The sequence below is a fragment of the Girardinichthys multiradiatus genome, chromosome 14 (genome assembly GCF_021462225.1).
Source record: "Girardinichthys multiradiatus isolate DD_20200921_A chromosome 14, DD_fGirMul_XY1, whole genome shotgun sequence".
Classification (NCBI taxonomy): Eukaryota; Metazoa; Chordata; class Actinopteri; order Cyprinodontiformes; family Goodeidae; genus Girardinichthys; species Girardinichthys multiradiatus.
This window is the reverse complement of record NC_061807.1, coordinates 28797852-28820678: the sequence shown is the minus strand read 5'-3', so window position 1 is coordinate 28820678 and position 22827 is coordinate 28797852.

The window sequence follows — 22827 nt, the reverse complement described above, 5'->3', positions numbered from 1 at the left end:
GCCCTTTAGGGTAGGAAATTCTCTTATTATAACATGATCTAACATGATTTCTAGAATTGTGCCGCTCAAGGTGGCAGCAGGTAGGAGTAGCTCTGTAACTTTATTATCTGATTGATCCTTTTTTGGGAACTCTTCCTCTTGTGGTGGATACAGTTGATTTTTTCTGGACCCACAGCTGTCCAGTAACACCTCAAATGTTTTATCTTCCACCTCAGCCATGGACCCTTCTGCTTCTACATGTTTACCTTCAACCATATCAGAAGATGCTGATGCTCCCTTTGCCTCCCCCTTCCACCTGTGTGTCTTAAGACGTCAGGTGAAGATGCAACTGGAGAGACTGAATCGGAATAAGACTGCAGGTCCAGATGGTGTCAGCTCTAGAGTCTTGAAGGCCTGTGCAGAGCAGCTCTGTGGGATTCTGCAGCACCTCTTCAATATTAGCCTGGCCCAGAAGAAGGTTCCAGTGTTTTGCAAGACCTCCTGTCTTGTTTGAATACCAAAGAAAACTCACTCATCAGTCCTCAATGACTATAGACCTGTTGCCCTGACATCCCATATCATGAAGGTCCTAGAGAGACTCCTGTTGGCCCACCTGGTTAAGAAAACAATAAACTATCAGGACCCCGTTCAGTTTGCTTATCGCTGTGGAGTTGGAGTTGAAGATGCCATCATACACCTGCTTCAACAAACCCACTGTCATCTAGACAAAACCAGTAGCACTGTGAGGATCATGTTATTTGATTTCTCCAGTGCATTTAACACAATCCAACCTGATTTTCTTTGTCAGAAACTCCAGAAGACTCAGGTGGAGGCCTCAACAATCTCCTGGATCAAAGACTACCTGACAAACAGACCACAGTTTGTGAGACTAAAGGGTTGTGAGTCTAACCAGGTAGTCAGCAGCACAGGAGCACCACATTGGATTGTACTCTGACCATTCCTCTTCACTCTGTTCACCTCAGACTTCCAGTACAAGACAGACTCCTGTCATCTGCAGAAATACTCGGATGATTCTGCAGTTGTGGGGTGGATCAGAGATGGACAAGAAGATGAGTACAGGAAGGTTGTGGACCGCTTTGTGGCATGGTGTGGAAACAATCATCTAATTTTGAACGTGACTAAAACAAAGGAGATTATTGTAGATTTTAAGAGAAACAGGAATATGTCAAAAACTATTTCCATCATGGCAGAAGAGGTGGAGGTGGTGGAGGAGTATAAATAACTCGGTGTTCACCTGGACAACAGACTGGAGTGGAGATGCAATTGTGAAGCCGTGTAAGGGAAAGAGCAGACTGTACTTCTTGAGGAAGCTTAGGTCCTTTGGTGTTTGCAGCAGGATGCTGCACATCTTCTATAAGTCTGTTGTGGAGAGTGTGATTTCTTCTGCCATCATCTCCTGGGGTAGCAGCATCAGAGCCAGGGACTTAAAAAAGCGCAACAAGGTAATAAGCAAGTTTGGCTCTGTTCTGGGGACTCCTCTGGAACCTCTGGATATCATTGTGCAAAGACGGATTCTTCATAAAATGAAGAACATTATGGAGAACCCTGAGCATCCTCTTCATGAGACTGTCCTACAACAACAGAGTGTCTTCAGTCAGAGGCTTCTTCAGATCTGCTGTAAAACAGACCGCTACAGGAGATCCTTCCTGCCCACAGCGATCAGCATCTACAACGGCTCTATGAAGAAACCTACAGGGTTGGACAATGAAACTGAAACACCTGGTTTTAGACCACAATAATTTATTAGTATGGTGTAGGGCTTCCTTTTGCGGCCAATACGGTGTCAATTCATCTTGGGAATGACATATACAAATCCTGCACAGTGGTCAGAGGGATTTTAAGCCATTCTTCTTGCAGGATAGTGGCCAGGTCACCACGTGATAGTGGTGGAGGAAAACGTTTCCTGACTCGCTCCTCCAAAACACCCCAAAGTGGCTCAATAATATTTAGATCTGGTGACTGTGCAGGCTATGGGAGATTTTCAACTTCACTTTCATGTTCATCAAACCAATGTTTGACCAGTCTTGCTGTGTGTATTGGTGCATTGTCATCCTGATACACGGCACCGCCTTCAGGATACAATGTTTGAACCAGTGGATGCACATGGTCCTAAAAAATGGTTCGGTAGTCATAGGCAGTGACGCACCCATCTAGCACAGGTACTGGGCCAAGGGAATGCCTTGATATGGCTGCCCAAACCATAACTGATCCACCCCCATGCTTCACTCTGGGCATGCAACAGTCTGGCTGGTATGTTTCTTTGGGGCTTTTCCACACCGTAACTCTCTCGGATGTGGGGAAAACAGTAAAGGTGGACTCATCAGAGAACAATACATGTTTCACATTATCCACAGCCCAAGATTTGCGCTCCTTGCACCATTGAAACTGACGTTTGGCATTGGCATGAGTGACCAAAAGTTTGGCTATAGCAGTCCGGCCGTGTATATTGACCCTGTGGAGCTCCCGACGGACAGTTCTGGTGGAAACAGGAGAGTTGAGGTGCACATTTAATTCTGCCGTGATTTGGGCAGCTGTGGTTTTATGTTTTTTGGATACAATCCGGGTTAGCACCCGAACATCCCTTTCAGACAGCTTCCTCTTGCGTCCACAGTTAATCCTGTTGGATGTGGTTCGTCCTTCTTGGTGGTATGCTAACATTACCCTGGATACCGTGGCTCTTGATACATCACAAAGACTTGCTGTCTTGGTCACAGATGCGCCAGCAAGACGTGCACCAACAATTTGTCCTCTTTTGAACTCTGGTATGTCACCCATAATGTTGTGTGCATTTCAATATCTTGAGCAAAACTGTGCTCTTACCCTGCTAATTGAACCTTCACACTCTGCTCTTACTGGTGCAATGTGCAATCAATGAAGACTGGCTACCAGGCTGGTCCAATTTAGCCATGAAACCTCCCACACTAAAATGACAGGTGTTTCAGTTTCATTGTCCAACCCCTGTACATAATGAGCTACAACAACATTTAATTTCCCTTTGTGATTAATAAAGTATTTATTAATGGAATTTGAATTGAATTGAATGATCTAATTCCCTAATAATATTATGTAAACCATTAATTCATTGCCATTTTGATCTTGATAACTAGACTCAATAGGCCCTTTAATAGGAACACCTTCATTGTTACAAGTTGCCTCCCTACCTTAATTCAAGCAATATATCAGAAACATTCCTTAGATAATTTGGTCTATGTTGACAAAACAGCATCCATGAAGTCAATCTCCCTTTAATCTACATTCCAAAGTTGCTCTAATGAATTAAGATCTTGTGATAAAGGATGTCACAATACATTTAGCTCACGAGACGAGATAATAAACAATATCAGGTTTATGAGACAAAATGTTAGCAACATCATTGGTGGAAAACAAAGAATCCCCTATTTTTTTACACAAAATGAATGAAGGTCTTACATATCACAGAAGTTGTTATAACAAATCTGTAACCTGACCAAAATATTTCAGTCCAGTTTAACCTTGTCCATGCTCCATCTTTATATTTTAATAAATAAAATTACATAAAATCTCAAACTGAGTTTTAAAGACTGTCTGTTCCGTATAGAGCTGCTCAACATAACAAGTCTGACCAATCTAAGTATTTTAGATTTTGTGCTCAAGATGAGGAAATGCAATCTTGTATAATCAAAAACGTACTTGTCTTCGTGGCTAACAGCCAGTCATGTTGTTCTTACAACCTACAAAAAATTGATATCTCGTCTGTCAACATTTCTTTCTTCAACCGCGCACCCGAAGTGCTGCCACACAAACAATTAAAACATAGTAGAGGTAAATGTGGGCAATATAATGAATATATTCAATGTATCACACTTTGTGTCATTTGCAATGTGACTATTCCAGTTTATATTTCTCTAACCACCATTGCAAGTCTGCATTTAATTGGATTAATAGACGGACAACTTGTTTGTAAAACTGTTGTAAAACAGCTGTGAATCAGGGAGTGAGGATGTAAAAGAGATATTAAACAAACGGGGCTTTTAGTGCAAAGTCAGCCTGCACAGGTTTAAGGGAGGGTCATTAACAGAGCTAATGATTAACTTCTTTCTCCCCTTGTCAAAGGATAACCAACAATGTAGTAAGAAAACAAAACACAGTAATGCCAATAGGCAGCTGTTTTAAGCTCTCCTCCCTGTTGTAATGTGAATGTGTGCGCTATACTGTGTCAGCTGTTGAGATTGTGTTTTTGGTGTTTGACCATTGCTTTTTTCTTTGCACAGGTGTTAATTTGGAACAGTTGTTATGATTCATAACAGTTTAAATATGGATTATTAAAAAAAAGTGCGTATTTTGTACTGTGTTTATTAATTATTTTAAACGTAAAACAGTACCTTCAATGAATGCTTTCTCTAACGAAATGAGGAACCTGTTTAAAGTGGTGCTCTTTCATTCACTTATCCCTGAACATTTGTCTGATGTTTTGGTGCTTGGCTGCATACTGCATCAACTGTTTTCAGTGTGTTTCTGTGTGCTTTGCAGGTTATTTTGGGGTCTTGTCCCTGTGTATAATATGTGTTGTCTGATTCGTGGTCAGAGGAATTCATATTTGTGTCACATCATTAGTTATGGATTGTTTTTTCACATATGTTTACCAGTCCAGTGTACTCTTTTCAAACTAACTGCAGCTTCGTTTTGTAAGTGAACTTGATGATTTTGATTTTGTGGGAAAACAGCTAAAAATCGATTTTGTATTGCTGGTAAACAGAGTATCAAAATCAGCTTTACTGTTCTCATCTGCAGTAGAAAGTTGAACATTATTATGACGATGTATAACTGATTTTAATTATCAAGTCATTAAAGACAAAACGTGTATCACAATAAATCCAAAATATATTGTGGTATTTATTTGAGGTTATATGGCCAAGTGCTATGTTATGTGCAGTGCCAGTCCTAAAGGCAGTTTGTGAGCAGACTCTATGAAACAACAGAGAAATTCAAGAACTTAATTTCTTACCTCCAAAAAAAGAACTTTACACAAAAATGGGACCATATTGTAATCTTGTAAAGCACAACAGACTTCACTATAAAATATTGTGGTTGTTGCACAAGATCTTGTCATACCTGTTCTGGTGACTGAGGAGGAAATTGGAATCCAGTTTTAAAACAGTGCTGCCTTTATAAGATTGATTTGTGATGCTCATTTAGTGTCTGTGCTATAACTGGACTAGACCCTAAATAATAAAATGAATATAACTGGACTTTGTTGAGATTTCTGACTAAATATCATAATTTAAAATCTAGTTATACCTTTGCCTAGGTAACTGACCAAAGCCTATGTAAAAAGTTGTTATAGTGCTTATTTCTTAAAGTAACACATATCGGCTAGAACCACAAAGCTTATCACCAAATCAGATTTAAAGTGATATACATCATTTGAACACATAAAAAAATGATTCTGCCAATTGATTGTGTGACTAAGTCACATAATGTCATAGTGTTAGTCAAGGATCTGACCCACATGCAAAATGACGCTCAAGGGAAAACCAGGAAGGAATTTTAAGAACGACAGTCTACTACTGGCTTAACCTGAGACACATGAAAAGTGGGATGGACTCGTAAAGAGGAAGGTAACTTGAGGCAAACGGCTGAGGGGCCAAAAGGGACTCTATGACGTAAGGCCCAAAAAACCTAGGGGACAACTTCTTGGACATGGCTTTGAGCGGGATGTCCCGAGAGGACAATCAAACCCTCTGACCAGGCCGGTAAACTGGAGCTGGCCTTCTCTTACGGTCAGCAACGTGCTTATTCTGAGCTGCCGTGCGATGGAGCGCCAGTACAGTCTGCCTCCAAATTGCAACGGCGAATGTGATGCCGGACAGAGGTAACGGCCACGTTATCCTTGTCAGCGGCAAACAGGGCCGGCTGGTAGCCCAAGGAGACTTCAAATGGGGAGACCCCCGTCGCAGAAGAGACCTGTGAGTTTATTGCGTATTCAACCCATGGGAGATTGCTGGACCAATCTGATGGAGCAGATGAGGTAACACACCTAAGAGCTGATTATAACTGCTCATTTAGACGTTCAACCTGTCTGTTAAATTGGGCAGGTGGCCAGACGTAAGTCAAACCTTAGCTCCCAAAACTAAACAAAACTGTCGCTAAACCAGGGAAATGAACTGGGTTCCACGATCTGACAGTATGTCTTCAGGGATGCCATGGAGATGGAAAACATGCTTAACAAGGACTTTGGCGGTCTGTAAAGCCGAGGGTAGCTTCTTGAGAGGCACTAAATGACAAGCCTTAGTGAAACGATCAACTATGGTCATAATGGCCGTCATACCCTTGGAAATGGGTAAGCCGGTTACAAAATCGAGGGCAATATGAGACCAAGGACGCTTAGGGATGCTCAGTGGTTTCAGGAGACCAGAAGGTGGCTGATTACTACTTTTGTTTCTAGAACAAACAATACAACTAAGCACTCACTCCCTGACGTCCTGGCCTGTAAGAGATGGTTAGATCAAAACATGAGAAATACAGGGACCAACGAGCTTGCCTGGGATTTAGCCTCTTAGCTGTCTGTAAATAAGCCACGTTTTTGTGATCAGTCCAAACCAAGATAGGGTGAGTAGCACCCTCAAGCCAGTGTCTCCACGCCTCCAAGTCTAACTTGAAGGAGTGGAGTTCTCTGTCACCAACATCATAGTTCCGCTCGGCTGGGCTGAGCCGATGCAAAAAGAAACCACAGGTGCCTGGGCGAACTTCTCCTGGAGCACGCAGAAGGCGTGATCTGCAGCAGAGTTCCAGTGGAAAGTGACCTTGGTGGACGTCAGTGCAGTCAGAGGGCCAGCAGTCTGGCTGTAGTTCCGGATGAAGCGACGGTAGAAGTTTGTGAAGCCGAGGAACCTCTGAAGCTGTTTCCGTGAGTCCAGAACGGACCGTTCCAACACTGCCCTCACCTTTTCCGGGTCAGCATGGACCTGTCCACCCTCTAGAATAAAACCTAAGAAGGTTACGGTAGGCCGATGAAATTCACATTTTTCTGCTTTCACAAACAGTCTCTTCTCCAGTAAACATTGCAAAACCAGGCGTACATGTTGCTGGTGGTCCTTCCAGTCCTTTGAGTAAATCAAGATATCGTCCAGAGAAACAAACACAAAAATGTTTTAAAAATCCCTGGGCACGTCATTCACGAGTGCCTGGAACACAGCGGGGGCATTGCAGAGGCCGAAAGGCATGACTACACACTCAAAATGCCCAAGCAGAGTCTTAAAAGCCGTCTTCCACTCATCCCCCTGGCGGACCCTAACTAGGTGATAGGCGTTTCTAAGGTCCAGCTTGGTGAATACTTTGGCTTCTCGCACTGGCACAAAAGCTGAAGAGAGCAGAGGAAGGGGATACTTGTTCTTAACAGTAATATTGTTAAGGCCCCTATAATCAATACAGCGCCTTAAGGTACCATCCTTCTTGCTAATGAAAAAGAAACCTGCACCAAGAGGAAAAGAAGAGGGACGAATGAGACCAGTAGCTAAGGATTGATGTACTTTTCCATAGTCTGCTGCTCATGACTAGAAATAGGATACAACCTACTAGTGGGTAAGGTGACTCCTAGAAGTAACTCAATGGCACAATCATGGGGCCGGTGAGGGGGTAACAAAACGCCTTGGCCTTGCTGAACACTTGTTTTAGGTCATGGTAAATCTGAGGGACCCGGGACAGATCAGGAAACTCACACTCCACTACAGCCGGAACAACAGGTGAAGGAATGACAGCAGCTTGTAGACAGGTAGTGTGGCAACTAGTGAACCAGGACTCTACCCTACCCTTTACCCAATCCAAGTGAGGATTATATTTACTAAGCCAAGGGAACCACAGCAACAAAGCATGAGAAGCTATAGGAAAAACAAAAAAGGAAATTAACTCACAATGGTTGCCAGATAACAGGAGCATAATAGGCTTAGTCTAATGTGTAATGCGGAAAAGTTCCTGACCATTAAGACTCATGACAAGAGGTGGAGAGGCAAAAGGCATCGTTTCGATGCGGGCCGTCCTCACTAACCCAGAATCTATGAGATTTTGTTCGCTTCCTGAATCCACCAGTACAGAAAGATTAGGAACCTGCTGGCTAAGTAGTAACGTGGCATTTAAACAAAACCTAAGGGATTGGGGTGAAATAGACTGGTCCGCCGGTACGTCCTTAACTACCGACGGACCTGGACTTTTGGCCGAGGCGGACAGGTAGGGCAATCTGCTATTAAATGTTTTGGAGAACCACAGTAAAAGCATCGCCTGGCCTGCCAACGCTTCTGCCTCTCCTCGCTGGAGAGGTGCATCCTACCCACCTGCATGGGATATAAGATATCTTGGAATCATCATGAGGGAAAGAATGGGGAGAACGGTTAAACACTAAAGCACATTGAAGCAAAAAACCTTTACAATCAGAAGATTCACCTGAATATTTCTCAGGACAGGGGGAAATTACATCACGGGCAAAAGGTAGACGCTGGGTCTCAGGACTTGCTACAGCGGACTCTATCGGTGGAGGTGGGGTTTTGTTGAGTGTAAGCTGTAACATGACAATTACCTGTTCGAGTTGGTGATTAGCTAGGCGTTGCTGTTCGGCTAAGGAATGTAAGGAGGAATCATGAGACTGAATAAGGTTAGTATGATCGGATAGAATTCCCTTAAGGGCCTCTGCTGGGTCGGGTTGGCTCAAGTATTCTGTCATAGTGTTACGCAAGGATCTGACCCACATGCAGAATGACGCTCAAGGGAAAACCAGGAAACAATTTTAAGAAGTTTATTTAAATGAGTAAGCAGGAACGGAGTGCAGGAACAACTGTAGGAGGGGAAATGACAGGTAAGTGATGAGGCAAAACGAAGATGGATAAATAATTGTGTAATGTCTCTTACTAGGTGGGAAGTGATTATCCACCAGGAGGAGAGGCACACGGACTGGAACAAACAATGATGACAACGAAGACGGTAAGTCCAAAGTTCACTTAGATCCAGAGACTCTTGTACTTGGCGGGTAGGTGATGTGTTAGCGGTTCGGTGGAGGGTGGACAGGTGGGGATGAGTGAGCACGACGAAGTTCGAGGTACAGGAGCAGCCAGCCAGAATGAGTTCCAGGTTATGGTCGAGACTTGTAGATCTGTAGGTGAATATATCCTTAGGAGATTACAGGAACGAAGGTAGCTTAAAGGTTAGGCCACCGGGGCCATCCTGGGTATCCTCCAGGTAGTCGCCGGTGAGTTCACTAGAAAGAGCAAAGAGTGGTTAAACCTGGTTGAAGACAAAGTGTACTTAGCTTGGAACATAGGTTGGCTGAGTAGCTACCACTGAGGCTAATACTCGAGCGGCGAGATGCTGGCTGGCTTCTGCTTAAGTACTCCAGACTCAATCACTGGGAATGGGTAACACCTGTCTCTCCACAGCCGCAACACATCAGCGCCTACTAGGAAATGAAAACACAAACAATACACACACAAAAACTCCAGCCCTGACACATAATCATTTGGCTATTGGCAGTGACTTAAGGAGTACAAAGCTTAGTAAATAAACTTGCATATATTTTTTTAAATCTCTTTGTTAATCTTTTTGCTATGAGAAGAAAACTGCAATATATACATACACAACAGGCCTTAAAGAACACTGCTTTTATGCCTTTGTTTTTCTCATGTAGCACTGCATCTGGATGATAAATGAAGTTACTAAAATCTGCAAAAACAAATACTTTGATGACAGACATTAAATCATTGTCAGTCTGGCAAAAAAAAAAAAAAAAACCATCAGGTTTAGGAAATATTGTTGCAATTTTACAGAGATGTATTAAATTGAGGCAGATTGCATTTGAGGTGGTAAATAGTCAGTTTGAGTGTCACTGGGGATAAATCACATAATTTGTCGAAGACAATGACTAATTTGCAGACCAACTGTCTGTTTTATTAAATAATGTACGGGCAGACATTCTTCTCTGTCTGCCTGTACTACCTATGGTCACATTTTCCAAATGCGCAAGTTTAAGTTTTTTCCATGTGGCATCTGCTTTTTTTTTTCTGTCCTTCATATATTTCGCAAGTAGATGCTGCAATTATCCCCCATACCATGAAGCAGGCAAACACTCAACATATTTCTCACTCTCCTGTAAAGCTTGAGAAATGGCCCATAATTATATTAGGGGAGCTTTAGATCTGGCCAATGTGCATGCAAGCAGCTGCACTTCTGGATCATAGATGCACAATTAAACAAGAAAACCTTCCTCACATTCCGTGTTGCCTTATGGCACAAGTGATCAACTGCATTTTACTAATTGTCAAATAAAAGCTGTTTAAGTTATTTCACACTGGTTAAAGGGAAGGCTGTTGAGTTCAAAAACACTTGTAACATAATAAACTTTCCAACAGCCTTAAATAGCTCCCTGACTCAAGGGTGTAGTCAGTCAAGTCAACTGTGGTTCACACCATAGAGTGTTGATACACTGGATGGATTGCACTTAGATTTAGAGAAGCATTGTTGCCTGACACAAGCTTTACGTAAAGATCATTTTAACCTTTACATTGTATATGTTTAACATTGCGGTGTTTCCCCTGGGAATGTCATCCTGTGGCGTGGGGGGTCACAAATACGAAAAGGAGACATGATTTGATTTGTTTCTTTTAATAACAGTAATATAGCAATAGATTGCTTGAATCAAATTTTACATATGTACCAGAATACACAAGCCAACTCACTGGACGTAAAAGTGATAGTGATACTTTAAAGCTATATACAGTGTTTATAGCATGAAGACAAGTTACAAAAGTCAAGGAAAGACCCTACAAAAATGATTGAATGAGATCTGTAGAGAATAGGAGGATGATTAAGGAGCAAAACTTTGTATTTAAAAACTAAAAAACATCCCAAACCCAAATCAGATCTTGTTTTCAGCACGTTTACAACAAAAACATAAAAACATCAAAGAAAGCATCTTGGACAATTGCCTTGCTTACTAAAGTGATTAAAATTTACAATGTATTTTTTAAGTACAAGTGACAACATACAAAAGAGGTCAAAACATCAGGGAAACAGTTGAGAAAGCTTCCAAGCATCCTGCAACTCCAAAATACAATATCTTATAACCCTCCAGATAACTAAATGTGGATCTTGTATTAGTTGCAAATATGCTATATTAAAGTGCCTGTGACATCGAATTTTCATAATAAATCCAGTTACATTTATGGAAGGGAAACATTGATAAAATATTTTAAAAAGTAATTTCATGCCACTGAAATGAGCAGTTGTTGAGACATATGGTCATACATTTCACTAAAAAGATATTTCTAGAATTCTCCTTTGCGCTCTTTCATGACATCCAAGGGGAACCCCCACAAGTAAACTGACTACTGCTACAATGGCTGACAACACAGACAGCAGCGAAGAATCTGATATTTCTTTAGATATATTACAGTCTATCACAGAGAGAGATGCAGCAGAGTGAGGAGAAGAAAGTCAGCTTTCATCAGATTGCAGAGCACAAGTGCTGTGTCGTGCGGACGGCCATCTAAATCGACCAGAGTCGGTGCACAGCTGGAGTGAATATGCATGGATCATACTGTACCAACAGGAAACAGAAGGAGCCCTATATCCAGATGTTCAAAATAATTCACTAAAGACAGACTAGATCTCGCTATATTAATAAATAGACACCAATATTTTAAAATATACACATGTATATATTAGCCACTGTTTACATTAGATCAATTACATCAGTTACTGAGTTAACTAAAACCGAGCAAGTAAACATTAAATGCACCAAATTAAGCAACAAATATAGCTTCGCTGCACTCATTGTACTCACTCATTGTAGAACAAAACACATGGAAATATCTGGATGCATAAAACAAAAAATAAAGTTTAACTGTTGTTTTGGACTTGGTACTGCAGTCATCACTGGCTTTTATTACGCGATATGCGTATGGTTCTTGGAGCTCCTCTGGGCTCTGCAGCGAACTGGACTGGAGTGAAACACTGAGTGAAACAACCGTATGCGAAGTGAGCAGCATGTAGCAGTAGCGGAATACACAAGGGATAATTAGAGATATGAAGACACTATCTGGTGTGTCGTTTTTTTCAAACTTTATATTAAAATCTTTAGAGAAACATTTATTTAAATATACCATATGTGCGTGCAAGTTCTTATTTTAATAATAATTTTGGATTGTTATTATTATTATTAATTAAAAAAAAAAGTTTGGATTTGTAATTAACTGCCAATGTCTAAATGTACATTTGCAACAAGAAAGTGTTCCTACCTGCTGAGCCTTGATCCATTTAGCAACAGCAGCATCAACTTTTCTTTGGCAATCTTTTCCCATCAGATGCAATGAACAGTGTGGCTATAGATTCTAGTTTCAACATTCTCCATTATCTGTCATCTATCCTGAACTCTGACATCATTTCTCTTATGATCTCAGAGGTTTGTTGTTCAAAGCAGTTTCCTTAAAAGTCATCTGTTCACAACTGGCTGTGCATGGGGGGACCAGCCCATCTGTGCCTCATCAGTTTTCCAGTTTTTCTCATCTTCTTCAGTAAAAAAGTGCAGACTAACTGCTGCTGTTGTAATATTGCTGCCACCATAAGTAATGCACCGTTTTACTATTAACATTGTTTTTAATGCAACATGGCTTCTACCTGAACCCTTTATCATTGACGTTCACACAATGAATGAGGCTTCCCCTTAGATATCATTTCCAGGCGACTTTGGGCTTGCAAAATTTTACGTCGAAATATGCCTATTTTGTGTCACAATTGTCTTGTATCATATCTTTAATCCTAATAAAATGTCAATTACTGCCCAATTCCTTCAAGACTAATACTATGTTTTCTTTCAATTTCTGCATTTGTGGGAAAAGCGTGTCACAGGCACTTTAAAACTTTTAGCCACCCTATTACTGACAGTATTATTGATATAAGGTTTTTATCACCTACCACCAAATATTATCTGAATTCAAAACAAGAGGCAATTTGGATATCTTACCAGTGGACATACATCAGTCAATTATTTTCTGTTTGGTTTTATCATGTTTTAAATGTTTTCCATGGCTTTCACTTTTTAATTTTTTTAGCAGTGATGTTCAGGGATGGGTACCGAATTCGGTAATTTTATAGGTGCCGACCGAATTCCGTCGGTACTACTGAGTAGCTCGTACTCGTAGTCTTCCGCTTTATCCGGGACCGGGTCGCGGGGGCAGCAGACTCAGCAGAGACGCCCAGATGTCCCTCTCCCCAGACACCTCCTCCAGCTCCTCCGGGGGGGAGCCCTAGGCGTTTCCAGGCCAGCCGAGAGACATAGTCCGTCCAGCGTGTCCTGGGCCATCCCCTGGGCCTCCTCCCGGTGGGACGTGCCTGGAACATCTCCCGAGGAAGGCGTCCAGGAGGCATCTAGTATAGATGCCCGAGCCACCTCAACTGGCTCCTCTCGATGTGGAGGAGCAGCGGCTCTACTCCGAGCCCCTCCCGGATGGCTGAGCTCCTCACCATATCTCTAAGGGAGTGCCCGGCCACCCTACGGAGGAAGCTCATTTCAGCCGCTTGTATCTGGGATCTCGTTCTTTCGGTCATGACCCAAAATTCATGGCCATAGGTGAGGGTAGGAACGTAGACCGACCGGTAAATCGAGAGCTTCGCTTTTCGGCTCAGCTCTCTCTTCACCACAACGGACCGGCACAGCGCCCCCATTACCGTGGCAGCCGCACCGATCCATCTGTCGATCTCCCGCTCCATTATTCCCTCACTCGTGAACAAGACCCCGAGATACTTAAACTCCTCCACTTGAGGCAGGAACCCGAAGAGGACAAGCCACCCTTTTCTGGTCGAGAACCATGGCCTCGGACTTGGAGGAGCTGATTTTCATCCCTGCCGCTTCACACTCGGCTGCGAACTGCCCCAGTGCGTGCTGTAGGTCTTGACTAGAGGGGGCCAGCAGGACCACGTCATCTGCAAAAAGAAGAGAAGAAATCCTCTGATCCCCAAACCAGACCCCCTCCGGCCCATGGCTGCTCTTAGAAATCCTGTCCATAAAAGTTGTGAACAGGACCGGTGACAAAGGGCAGCCCTGCTGGAGTCCAACATGTACCGGGAACAGGTTCGACTTAGTGCTGGCAATGCGGACCAAACTCCTGCTCCGCTTGTACAAAGACCGGATGGCCCCTAGTAAAGGGCCCCCGATTCCATACTCCTGTAGCACCCCCCACAGGGCATCACAAGGGACACAGTCGAATGCTTTCTCCAGGTCCACAAAACACATGTGGACTGGTTGGGCAAACTCCCATGAACCCTCGAGTACCCTGTAGAGGATATAGAGCTGCTCCAGTGTTCCACGGCCAGGACGAAAACCACATTGCTCCTCCTGAAGCCGGGGTTCGACAATTGGCCGGACTCTCCTCTCCAATACCCTGACGTAGGCCTTACCAGGGAGGCTGAGGAGTGTGATCCCCCTGTAGTTGGAACAAACCCTCCGGTCACCTTTCTTATGCAAGGGGACCACCACCCCAGTCTGCAAATCAAGAGGCACTGTCACTGTCCGCCACTCAATGTTGAAGAGGCATGTCAACCATGACAGCCCCACAACATCCAAAGACTTGAGGTATTCAGGGCGGATCTCACCAACCCCGAAGCCCTGCCACCGCAGAGCTTTTTAACCACCTCGGTGACTTCAGCCTGGGTGATGAAAGAGTCCAACCCCGAGTCCCCAGCCTCTGTTTCCACCAGGGAATGAGTGATGGCAGGATGGAGGAGATCCTCGAAGTACTCCTTCCACCGCCTGATAATGTCCCCAGTTGAGGTCAGCAGCTCCCCACCTCCACTGTAAACAGTGCTGGCGAAGCACTGCTTCCCACATGGTGTTCATTATGGACAATCCGTGACAAGCACAGAAGTCCAATAACAAAACACCACTCGGATTCAGATCGAGGAGGCCATTCCTCCCGATCACGCCTCTCCAGGTTTCACTGTCATTTCCCACGTGGGCGTTGAAGTCCCCCAGCAGACTAATGGAGTCCCCGGTAGGGGCACTATCCAGCACCTCCGACAGGGATGCCAAGAAGGCCAGGTACTCCGCACTACCACTCTGCTGGTAGGCCGAAATGACAGTCAGAAACCTGTCCCCAACCCGAAGGCGCAGGGATGCAACCCTCTCATCCACTGGGGTAAACCCCAACACGAGACGGCTGAGCTGGGGGGCAACTAGCAAACCCACCCCAGCTCGCCGCCTCTCCCCTTGGGCCACTCCAGAGTAGAAGTGAGTCCAGCCCCTCTCGAGGAGATGGGTTCCAGAGCCCACGCTGTGCGTGGAGGCGAGCACGACTATTTCTAGTTGATATCTCTCGACCTCCTGCACAAGTTCAGGCTCCTTCCCCCCCAGTGAATTGACATTCCACGTCCCTAGAGCCAGCCTAAGCATCCGGGGATCGGGCCGCCGAGGTCTCCACCTTCGTCCGCCGCCCAATCCTCTTTGCACCGGTCCCTCACGGTTCCCCCTGCGGGTGGTGGGCCCACTGGGGGATGGTCTCGCGTCTCTCTTTCGGGCTTGGCCCCAAGGAGCAGCCCAGCCACCAGGCACTCTCTGACGAGTCCCGACCCCAGGCCTGGCTCCAGGGTGGGACCCTGGCTCCGCCGTACCGGGCGACGTCACGTGCCTCGATTTCGTAGTCGTTATGAGGGGTTCTTGAACCGCTCTTTGCCTGACCCATCACCTAGAGCCTGTTTGCCATGGGAGACCCTACCAGGGGCATTTAAGCCCCAGACAACATAGCCTTTAGGATCATTCGAGCACTCAAACCCCTCCACCACGTGAAGGTGGCTGTTCAAGGAGGGGTACTGAGTAGCTATTCACATAAAATCAAACGGAACCATGTTTCGGTACCTAAACGCATCATTGTGACACTGAGGGAGTGGAAGAGTGGGCAATTTTCCATGCTGGACATGAACACAGCATTGCACTCACAAGAGCCTAACGATGTCAGCAGCCACTTGTAGAGTCAACAAAGCAAGCATAGCGGATAGAAAGTGCTCAAAAGTACGGCTCCAGTTTTCAAAATGCGATGCAGATTATGCTTGCTGCAATAATTGCGATGCGAAGGGCAAGGCCAGCGGTGGGAAAGTACAAGATTTTTCTCAAGGCTGAAGAGTGCACAATTTTTGACAGCCTCAGATCTACGGCTACAACTCCTACATTCGGCACTGTTAGCGCTCTTGCATGCATTAGCGACTAATCGTCTACACCTGGCAATATGGGAGAATAAATGTTTGAAACAACTGAGACATTACAATGCAAACTGCTGGATGTTGTTTTAATATATTCATTATTGAGAAATAAATATGTTACATTGAGAAATTTTGAGATTTAGTTTCTTAAACAAATTAACATTTATTACCACATAAACGCACACAAAAGTACAGAAAATTGCTAGCGTTGAATACAGATACCAATTCCCTGGTGCCATGCATCGATACCGTATCGATTCAAATGTAAAAGGTACCCATCCCTAATCAGGCTCTGGTCTAATCATATACAAATTCCACACTCTTACATGCCTAATGGTCAGCCTATCTATTTTTGAGTGTTTGAATAGTTGCTTTGTGGTTCTTTTCTGCTTTACACATTTTTTTCTTCTTTTTAAATGCAAACTGCTATTTTGTGATGTGGTAACAAAGCTGGTTTCTTATTACTTTCAGAGTCCTCACATAACCAGATCTTTGTCCATCTCCGTGCCACTTGGAAATAGCTCAATATATACTAGACATTTTTTTATTTTTGTAAGCTACAGTATGTCTGTGTTAGCGATGATGGAGCATTATTTACCCAAGACAATGTTCATATGCCACTGAAACACAAGGAAATAAAACGCTGATGTAGCCGAAGTAGCTGTTGTAGTTATGATAGTATTAATTGTGATGTTTTCCTATGTGTGTTAGTTTTCTTGTTTCTTAGGTTCTGCCAAAGAATTTCCAGGAAATGCACTCAATATTTTTCCGTTGTAAGCTTTATCGGTGGCAAGAGACATTAACTACCTTGCTGATTGTGGTTAGTTGTCACTGAATCACAGAAAATCAGGTCATAGACAAATTTATGACAGAGTTAGCTCACATTTGTCAAGGTTTGTAGGAAAAAGTGTAAAATGTAACAGTTTTTCCTTTAACATTTAGCTGTTAAGCATTGAATGGTGGCTTTGAAATGACAAAATTTTACGGAACAAAAGCAACCCATAGGTTAAAGATCTGTTCTTAAAACATTATTTAGCAATTCAACTTTTTTTCATAATACATCTTGTAATGAAAATCTCAGAGGCTCAACAAAAATAAAAAGGATTCCTGCCACAAATCCCTCTGAGCCAGCCCTTATCATCAGGCTGTGGCAGAGAGAGATTGAGCACGGTGATTGAAGGGTTCCAGTCACTTGGCAGGATTACTGGTTTTGAGATGATAGCGAGATTTAATAGACCTCCGAATCAGAAGGCAATTCACCCTTTGAGGAGAAGAGGGAAACTTTGCCCCTCCTGTTGACCATCTTCTGCCCACTTATAGACCTTTTAACCTTCATCTTGAATTGGCACTGCCCATGTCTCTTTGAGGTAAAGCCATTTTTCCAGTTTTTTATACCCCTAATGCTTTTCATATTGCTTAAATCTTCACAGTCTGTCAAACTGCTCAATCTAAAAAGCTTGGCCCGGGCTAAAGTGGATATCCTTTACTCTGCCATCAACTTTTAAAACCCTTAGAAAGAATAAGTTTAGCAAATGAACTTCTGACACACTTAAGGAATCCAACTGTTATGTTTATAATATAACAGCTCACACTTCTTCGGTCATCTTTCACTTCAACCTCAGTGAAGCAATCCCCAGTGTTACCCTTTTATTTAAGTCATCAATTTGAGCTTAATCTTTCCCTCTGACCTTAATCTTTTTAACCCAAGTTCACATCTCTTTAATCTTCTCCTCCTTTTTATCTTTTTTTTTTAGTGGGCTTTATTTCTCCTAGTATTTTTTGACAGTAGCTTAACAGGAAATGGGGGCAGAGAAAGAGGGGAAGACAAGCTTCAGATGTTGCCAGGGCCGGGACTTGAACCTGGGAGGGCCGTGTCGAGGACCAAAGCCGCAGTATATGGGTCGCACGCTTAACACCCTACACCAACATTGCTGTGCCCCTTCTTATCTTTTGCATTAGTCACTATCATGTTAAGTGTTAAGTGATGTCCATAGTGACCATAAAAGGACATATCTTGCACTGCCTTGACACATATTCTGACTGAAAAAGTAAGGGGTGGCTATCATACCGCCCATTGTACATGATGCCTCTTTCATTGTTTTGCATATAATTTACCACACATTTATTAGATCCAGTTTTAGCCATTACTGTAAAATTATGAGTGAAATTCAAAGCAAAGTTTTAAAAATTTTGCAAACAACAACTATATGTCTCATTGTAGATTTAAACAATTAGCTAACAGTCATCAACCTAATTAGCAACAATGAAGAATTTGGTTTGGATACTGAAAATCTGCCCAATGGTTACCATGATAATCATAAAAAAATGAAAGAAAAAAAAACACATTCCTTTCCTTTTTTTTTTCAGTTGTTACAATATTAACTTCCTGCTGGTGTTGGCCATGCTGTTGTGCCAGTACTAGCTTCTAGGTTAACAGTAAAAACAAGTAGAGATACAAATTTAGTAAGGTTACATTTATTTCTGTACTCTGTAACAGTGTTACAGCTAGGCATAGGCCAGAATAAGATTATTGCAGTAGGATAACCTTGAGAAAAAACACCAGTTGAATTTAACAGTATTAACACAAAAACAATTTAAAACAAAGCCATTATCTAATTGCCAATATTTCAAAAAGAAAAGCAACAGCTACTGATAGTATATAATATTATCTCTAACATTTAACTATTATTAAGGTACATAAACTTGTGTATAATTATAGTACAGCTGTTAAATTACAGGGTTTGGACAATTAAACTGAAACACCTGTCATTTTGTTGGTGCACGTCTTGCTGGCGAATCTGTGACCAAGACAGCAAGTCTTTGTGATGTATCAAGAGCCACGGTATCCAGGGTAATGTCAGCATACCACCAAGAAGGACGAACCACATCCAACAGGATTAACTGTGGACGCAAGAGGAAGCTGTCTGAAAGGGATGTTCGGGTGCTAACCCAGATTGTATCCAAAAAACATAAAACCACGGCTGCCCAAATCACGGCACAATTAAATGTGCACCTCAACTCTCCTGTTTTCACCAGAACTGTCCGTCGGGAGCTCCACGGGGTCAATATACACGGCCGGGCTACTATAGCCAAACCTTTGGTCACTCATGCCAATGCCAAACGTCGGTTTCAATGGTGCAAGGAGCGCATATGGCTGTGGACAACGTAAAACATGTATTGTTCTCTGATGAGTCCACTTTTACTGTTTTCCCCACATCCGGGAGAGTTACGGTGTGGAGAAGCCCCAAAGAAGCGTACCATGGGCGCGTCACTGCCAAGGACTACCGAACCATTCTTGAGGACCATGTGCATCCAATGGTTCAAACATTGTATCCTGAAGGCGGTGCTGTGTATCAGGATGACAATGCACCAATACACACAGCAAGACTGGTGAAAGATTGGTTTGATGAACATAAAAGTGAAGTTGAACATCTCTCATGGCCTGCACAGTCACCAGATCTTTGGGGTGTTTTGGAGGAGCGAGTCAGGAAACATTTTCCTCCACCAGTATCACGTAGTGACCTGGCCACTATCCTGCAAGAAGAATGGCTTAAAATCCCTCTGAGCACTGTGCAGGACTTGTATATGTCATTCCCAAGACGAATTTATGCTGTTTTGGCCACAAAAGGAGGCCCTGCACCATACTAATAAATTATTGTGGTCTAAAACCAGGTGTTTCAGTTTCATTGTCCAACCCCTGTAGTTATCCTTCATGGTGACCGACTGTTAGCTGCTAGCAATGCTGATGTTAGCATCTCCTTTAAAGCTTCCTATCAGACCTGAACTTAGGCTATTTCACTATTTCTTTTTTTTTTTTTGTAAATCTGGATGAGATTTGATCATCGGCAGTTCCAAATTTAAAATTCTTAGGATGATCAAACTGGAACCGGATAATTCTACACTAAGGAGATATAAGGAGATTAAAACACTGTTTGAGAATTACAAAATGTTTGTTCTGTTCGAACATGGCACCACCATAGATATAAACGAGCACAAAAATAAATAGGCAAGTCTAAAACCTGGTCTATATTATTGAACGTGGTTTTGTTAAAACAGCGTAAACAGTTATTATCAAGAGTTGTGTGATCAAGGATTAAAAAACAAATCACAGGCTTCGAGTGATAGGTGGATTAAATAGACGGCAGTCTGGGCAGAGTCAATGAATTAAAGACATTCTTAAATAGGTGTGGTTTAGGAACAAGCTCTAATAATGGAACCTTCTGCTTCTAATTCTAATTTCCCCTCGGGGATCAATAAAGTATCTTTGAATTGAATTGAATTGAATTTATCTTTGGTCTCAACAAAATTAGAGATGCTGGTGCTCCCTTTGTGTCCTTCTCCCGCCTGTCTTTCTTTAGAAGTCAGTGGGAACAAACTGAGAATGAAAAGGAGGAAACGAGGACTGGAATGAACGTAAACAATAACTAGAGCTTATAAAAAAGAAGGCTGAAATTATAGAAACAAGGCTGAGGACTAAACAGAAAGAGAGAGAACAAATACCTAACAGAAATACTAAATGAGAACTAAACTAAAAGAATCCAGGGAGAATAAAAAACCATAATAATAATAATAAAACCATACAAAGTAATGAGGAAACAACCATAAAGGAAACTTCAGGGAGGAAAACAACAAAACACCAGGAGGCGGTAGAGGGAGCAAAACAAACTAATAAACATGATACAAAAACCAAAATAGAAACCTCAAGGCAAAATAAACCATCACAAGAGACAATAAAACAAAGTCCGAAATGTCACACCGTGAAACCCTGAGCGCCTATGAAGGCTCCCCAGGCGCTGCACAATGGCAATTGATGGGTTAAATGCAGAGGATAATTTTTCCATTGAGAGATTAATAAAGTCTTTATTATTATTGTCCGTTTACTACCCAGCAAACACACGAATACACTCACCGGCCACTTTATTAGGTACACCTTGCTAGTACCAGGTTGGACCCCCTTTTGCCTTCAGATCTGCCTTAATCCTTCGTGGCATAAATTCAACAAGGTACTGGAAACATTCCTCAAAGTGTTTGGTCCATATTGAAATTATAGCATCACACAGATGCTGCAGATTTGTCGGCTGCACATCCATGATGCGAATCTCCCGTTCCACCACATCCCAAAGGTGTTCTATTGGATTGAGGTCTGGTGACTGTGGAGGCCATTTGAGGCCAGTGAACTCATTGTCATGTTCAAGAAACCAGTCTGAGATGATTCGTACTTTATGACATGGCGCGTTATACCGCTGGAAGTAACCATCAGAAGATGGGTACACTCTGGTCATAAAGGGATGACAATGGTAAGCAACAATACTCAATACTATTGAGAAAATTGAGAAAATAACCCCCACACCATTACACCACCACCACCAGCCTGAACCATTGATACAAGGCAGGATGGATCCATGCTTTCATATTGTTGACACCAAATTCTGACCCTACCATCTGAATGTCGCAGCAGAAATCGAGACTCATCAGACCAGACAATGTTTTACCAATCTTCTATTGTCCAATTTTGGTGAGCCTGCGAGAATTGTAGCCTCAGTTTCCTGTTCTTAGGTGACAGGAATGGCACCCGGTGTGGTCTTCTGCTGCTGTAGCCCATCCGCCTCAAGTTTCGACGTGTTGTGCGTTCACAGATGCTCTTCGGCATGTAATGAGTGGTTATTTAAGTTACTGTTGGCTTTCTGGCCATTCTCCTCTGACCTCTGGCATCAACAAGGCATTTGCGCCCAGAGAACTGCTGCTCACTGGATATTTTCTCTTTTTCGGACCATTCTCTGTTTTGCGTAAAAATCCCAGTAGATCAGCAGTTTCTGAAATACTTAGACCAGCCCGTCTGGCACCAACAATCATGCCACGTTCAAAGTCATTTAAATTACCTTTTCTACCCATTCTGATGCTCTTTTTAAACTGCAGCAGATCGTCTTGACCATGTCTACATGCCCAAATGCATTAAGTTGCTGCCATGTGATTGGCTGATTAGAAATTTGCGTTGACGAGCAGGTGGACAGGTGTACCTAATAAAGTGGCCAGTGAGTGTATGTAAAACACATGTTTTATCATCTTCCTGAGTAGGGGTTAGGGTGTCTTTAACAGATCTTTGTGCTCCTTATTTAATGTCTAACAATCATTCTAGTACTTCACCTTTACCTTAAGCCACCATAACTAAATGAAAAATTCCTCCAGACCAGTTCTTGTAAAGGTTCAAAGCCAAAAACATAAAAAAAAAACCAGTGCACTAACTGTTTTGTCTGCCACTACTCTAAAACTACTCTTGTGGAGTGGGAGTTATGAAGAACAATGAACAAGTAAGATCTTGTCAACATCAAGTTTAAAAATTGAGAGTTGTTCAAGAACAAATTTAAAAAAAGACACAAAGCTTCAATAATAATCTTAAATTTAAGTTGAAGCAGGACTAGAATTCCATGAGCTGGTTGTGTCTTATCTTTCATGAGTAACTTTATGCATTCTACAACTAAATTGTTGCCGCTTTTTTAAGATTTATTTTGTGCTGCAAGTGGCCATTATTCTCAGTAAACAGACAGAAAATGGATAGAAAGAGATGGGTGGAAGACATGCAGCAAAAGTATCAAGGTTGGAAATTGAACTCTGGACCAA